Raw genomic sequence first — 5,925 nt, 5'->3', positions numbered from 1 at the left:
TTCTTTTAATTGAGGTTTATTTGGATTCAGAAATGAATTCGACGTGTTTTTGTTGATGTATGAGTCTTTTTGACTGCTTGTTCATAATTGAATTAATTTCGGTTCATTTATGAATTAATTGAGGTTCACTTGATACTGCCGATAATAAGTATTAACCAAATTTTTTATTTCTTAAATAATTTCGGTTCATTTCTTAGTTTAATTGAGATTCATTTGGATTCAGAAATAAATTGTATGTGTTTTTGTTGATGATTGAGTTTTTTTGACTGATTGTTCAAAACTAAACTAATTTAGATTTATTTGTATGTTAATTGAGATTCATCTGATGCTGCTGATAAGTATGATTCATTTCTTAGTTTATTTGAGGTTCATTTGAATGCAGAAATAAATTCGATGTATTTTTTGTTGATGATTGAGTTTTTTTGACTGCTTGTTCAAAACTGAACTAATTGAATGGAACGGAGTGAAATCTAATGCAATTGAATAAAGTGATAATGAATAATTTCATTCTTTGCTAAAAAATTTGGTCAAAATACTTATTAATAGTATCAAGTGAACCTCAATTAGCACACAAATGAACTGACATTAGTTTAGATTTGAACAAACAGTAAAAAAAACTCAATCATTAACAAAAACACATCGAATTTATTTCTGGATCCAAATGAACCTCAATTAAACTAAGAAGTGAATTAAAATTACTTAGGGAATAAAAAATTTGGTCAATATTTATCAGCAGCATCAAGTGAACCTCAATTAACACACAAATAGACCGAAATAAACTAAAAAATGAACTGAAATTATTTAATGATAGTATCAGAGAAAATCAGAACCAATGATGTTTGCAAAATATTGGTGTTATTGGTGATGACAATAACGAAAGAGAAAGATAACGAAAACAGAAAAAAAGAAGAAGAAGACACAACATCGTGGGAGGAGGAGGAGGAGGAGGGAAGAAGAAGAATCTGCATGCGCAAATTTGCTGTTTACGTTAGAAGTGGAAAGTTTATATTTAAAAGTCCGTTACGTAGTGTGTGGATATAGAGGAGGTTGTAATAACTTGATTGGATTTGGTGAGTGAAGTAGGGGTGTAAGTTATCGAACCGGACCAAAAATTATCGCAGAACTGAACCGAATTTTACAATAACCGATTGAAAAATTGAAAAAACCGGTTTTTTTGTTTTTTGAACTAAATCGAGCGGTTCGGTTCGGTTCTCAGTTGGCTCGGCAGAAATCGAACCGAACCGGACCGAACCGAAGAATGAGGGTTCAGTAGTGTGTGTTTTTACTAAGTTGCCCTTTAACCTAGGTATAAAAGGGCCACTCAGCCACAACTCTAGCTTTCTTCTTCTCCTTTTACGCGAATCCTAAACGGCTAACCCCTCCTTTCTTCTTCCAGTTCCCAGAACCATACCTCGTTACTCCTGCTCGAAGAGCTTCTTCTTCGTCTTTCTTCTCCTTTCTTCTTCTCCTTTCACCCACAAAAAACTTCTCTCTCCCATTCTTCCACGGTTCTACCTCCGAGGCTCCGACCTCCATGCTTGAGAGAAGGAGAGCCTGAGGGAGCCAGAGAGTGCTGTCCAGTGTCCACCGTCAAGGAAGTCGCCAATCCTTGCTCGAAGGCGTTCATTCATCGCTGTCGCAGGGTCGCCGTCGCTGGGTCGCCGTCGCAACAAAGCCAAAGCCGAGCAGCACTCCAACCAGTCTGTCGCCGAGCAGCAATCCATTCGCCAAGCCCTCTGCTACAAAAAGCAACTGAAGAATGTCTTCTTCGGAGGTTAGAGTTTGTGCTTGGTTATAATTTTTTTTACAGTAATTTATGTATATATTGTCAACAAAATCCTAGTCTGCAGTATTTTTAGTGATATTTGTACTTGATTTAGTGGGATTTTTAGTGATATTGTGCTTGATTTAACCTGAATAATTGTTTTTAGAAAATGTGTTTGTGGTTCTGTTTTTAGAAATTCTGTTTGCGGCATTTTTAGTGATATTGTGCTTGATTTAAATTCTGTTGATTGGCTTTAAATTCTGTAGATTAGTGATATTGAGTTTCTTATCTTTTAATTTCTTCCAATTTACTTTTGTTTTGGTTATTTCTTATTTTCTGTGAGTATTGTCCACTTGTATAGGGTAGCATTCCAATTTATCAACCATGAATGATATCAATTTTTCACTATCTCATTTTCTCTCGAATTCTGGTTGAGTGTTTATCAAATCAAGTTCTTGTATCTTTTATTCCTAGCCTTGCCGTGAGTCCATTGGTGGCTGACTAGCTGCTTGGTTTTTATTTGTTTTAAAGTGACTGTTTCGATTTAAAGTGTGTTTATTTTTGTTGTTTTGCTAGATATTTTTAATTGTCTTTGTTTTATGTTTAATTAAGTTGAATTTGCATTGGATTTGGATGTGATATACTCTTGTTATTCTAGTTTATTGAAGGTTTTAAACTTTATTTTATGGTATTTTAAATTCTAATTATTAGATGTAAAAAAATCGAAAAAAACCGACCGAACCAAACCACTGTTAGTTCAGTTCGGTTGTTCAAACAGCAGCCAACCGAATAGTTGGTATTCATGTACAACCGATCAGGTCGGTTCGGTTGATTTTTGATCCAAAACCAAACCAAACCAAACCGATTACACCCCTACTTACTTGGATGCATAGCATTATTGTTTTAATTATTAATTTTAGTTATTTATATATTTTATATGAATCATTTAATTATGTTTATTGTCACAGTAGTTATAATGTCTTAAAAAATATTATTAAAATTAAAGTAATATTTTTTTATTATTTAATAATTTTTTTAAAAATATTATTAAAAAATATTACTAAAATATAAAAAAATATAATTTTAATTTTAACAATATTTTATAACTGCCGTAACTATCCTAAACATAGGTATATTATAATTCAACATGTTATAATTGATATCAAAAATTAAAATTAATAAAATATCAGTATTTTTAAAATACTTATAATATTTATAATAATTAGAAATCACTTAAAAATGTCCTATGATTTTTTTTTTACCAAAAATAGGAGACTCGAACCCGCAACCTCTTAATTGAAAGACTATGCCATTTGAGCTATTACTCAATGGCAGAATTTGGAAAGATAGAAGACTCGCTTAAAAATTTGGAAAGATATGTGACTCGAACCCGCGACCTCTTAATTAAATATGGGGAGTCTATGCCATTTGCGCTATAACTCATTGACAAATGTTCTATGACTTTATGTATTAAGCTTAATAAAAATGTGATGTGCATATACTAAAAATTAACTGTCAAATTAATTATTATTTATTTATTTATGTATAAATATATGTATATTGTTTAATATATTGTTTAATATATTTTATATTTTAATATATTTTATATAAATAATTGATTTGATAATTAATTTTTTTATGTATTCACAGTATGATTGTAATCTTAATTATTAGTGGAGTAAAATATTGTTTTTGTCCCTAATATTTGGGGTAAATTCTATTTGTATCCCTAACGTTTAAATCGTCCAATTTGTATCCCTAACGTTTGTAAAAGTGATTCAATGTTATCCTACCGTCAATTACACATCATGAGCGCTTTAGTTTGAGTTTTAAAAATCTCTTCTTGAAGTTAGAATACAAATGTTTGGGATAGAATCGATGATCTACTCTGAAAAATAGCTCATCAAATGTTGAAACTAATTTCTACAACATTTACATAATTCACTTTTCTAGAGACATAATTGAATCTAAATACAAATAGTGGGTATAATATTAAAATCGAACACATCCAAGTGAAACCTAATTGAGAATGAATACATCTAAGTGAGAATAATTAAAAAATATAATCTGATTTGTTAGTATAATTGATAGTAGAATAACATTGAATCACTTTTATAAACGTTAAGAATACAAATAGGACGATTTAAACATTAGAGACACAAATAACACTTATCCCAAATGTTTGGGGACAAAAATGATACTTTACTCTTATTAGTGTATGATCCAATGGGTGACAATGTGACATTTACTCCTATATATATGAAGTGGCAGTGAGGGTGAAGAAGGAGGTACAATAATAATGCAGAAATGTAGCATAGCAGATGGTGGGAAGAGGGTGAACCACATTTCTCTCACGTGTAATGTTGGAGATGATGAAGTGATATGAGTGTGTTGTCGTAGGTGGTGGCCTGCTCTAACTAGCTATAGCATATGTGGACTCTAAACTAGCCAAACAAATCACCACTATCTATGTATTCATCTACTCTCCTTACTCCATCCCTTACTCGTTAGATTAATTAGTTCATTATGGTTTTACTTCTACCACTGCCACGCCCACGCACACAGTCACACTCACCACAGGAGGGGCTAAATTCAACTTGGACCACTATTGTTTTGGACCAATCTTTTTAACTCCATACATTTCAACATTTATTCCATACCTAGCTACCTAGTCATGTTTAACCATTTTCTAAACGTTTTTTGAGTTTGTATTATAGTATACGTTATCTATTTAATAGGCTTAAAAGTTTTGGTTTAGGTTATTTCATGACATTCTATTACAATTTTTATTATTAATTAAAAGTTTAAAATTTATTATCTGCATGTTATATACCTAAAAAAAAGTAATATAATTCAACATAAAATAAATTAAAAAAAATGCCTATACAATATTCACACTTCAAATTTCAAAATAAAAAAATTATCACATAAAAAATATATTAAAAATATAATTATTCATTTACTTCTATTTAATCTTTTAAAGTTTTAGCAAGATTCTAAAATTTGAATAGATTATTGACAAGTAGAGTTAGAAATAAAAAATTAAAAAATTTAATCGTAGTTCAATCAAGATTCAACTGGAGTGAAATCGAATAGATAAATATAATAAAATAATTTATTAATGTATAAAATACATATTTTAAAAAAAATATTTTTTATTATTTTAAACCAGTTAACTGCTCAAAACTAAATTTATTCGATCGATTAATTAATATTTTTTTTTTCTAATTTTTGTATTCTTTGACCGATTTTTTACCTGAATTTAACCAATATAATAATTAGTTTTCGATTAACTCAGTTGAACTTACCGGTTCGAAAACATGGGTTTTAGGATAAGTAGTTACCAGCATTCATCGCTTAACCATAGTAAATTGATGATTGATCTGTGCCAGAATAATTTCCTCTAAAAATGCTAGATGGGTTGATTCAATATTGTTCCATTCTTACCGTATAATTCAACTGCTGTGCCTTAATTTGAGTGTTGGACCACAAAGCAAGTCTCTACGACCATCATAAATAAAAGACGTACGTACAAGTCGTCTTAAGTTATTCGGTCGCACCTAAATACATACACACATTGCATGTACATTTTTAGTCAATGGGGTTCAACACATTCAGTTAACGATATTTTGTATGGAGTATTAATGTAATAGTGCCAGAATTTATTGTTATTGATGTTTGAATCTTCAATAGGAAAATCAAAAAAGGACGTTTATTGAATAAAAAAGTATATAATATATACATTCTTATTCATCGAAAGGCCAAATGAATAATAGCTCAAATGACATAATCTTTTCATACTCATCTAAAAGGTTGTGGGTTCGAGTTTTCATTATCTTTGGTAAAAAAAAAAAATCCAAAAAAACTGAATTTCTTAGAAGAATTTTTTTTACTCTAAATTAGACTTTTCTTTTTTGTGAGATATTTAAATGATATTTTTTTATTTATTTATAAAACAGTTTAATTTTCATATACTAATATATAAAATATTTTATATAATTATTAAATATAAAATTATATATGTTTTTTAAATAATTATTTATACCGTTAATATATAAAATAATTAATGTAACACACGTAATTTGATATATATATATATATATATATATATATATATATGAAAAAATCTAGGGGTCAACAGTTTTATTAAAATCTGACCA

Source organism: Arachis ipaensis, chromosome B1 (assembly GCF_059453495.1).
Source record: "Arachis ipaensis isolate K30076 ecotype BB chromosome B1, ASM5945349v1, whole genome shotgun sequence".
Taxonomy (NCBI): domain Eukaryota; kingdom Viridiplantae; phylum Streptophyta; class Magnoliopsida; order Fabales; family Fabaceae; genus Arachis; species Arachis ipaensis.
This window is presented reverse-complemented; position numbering follows the sequence as displayed.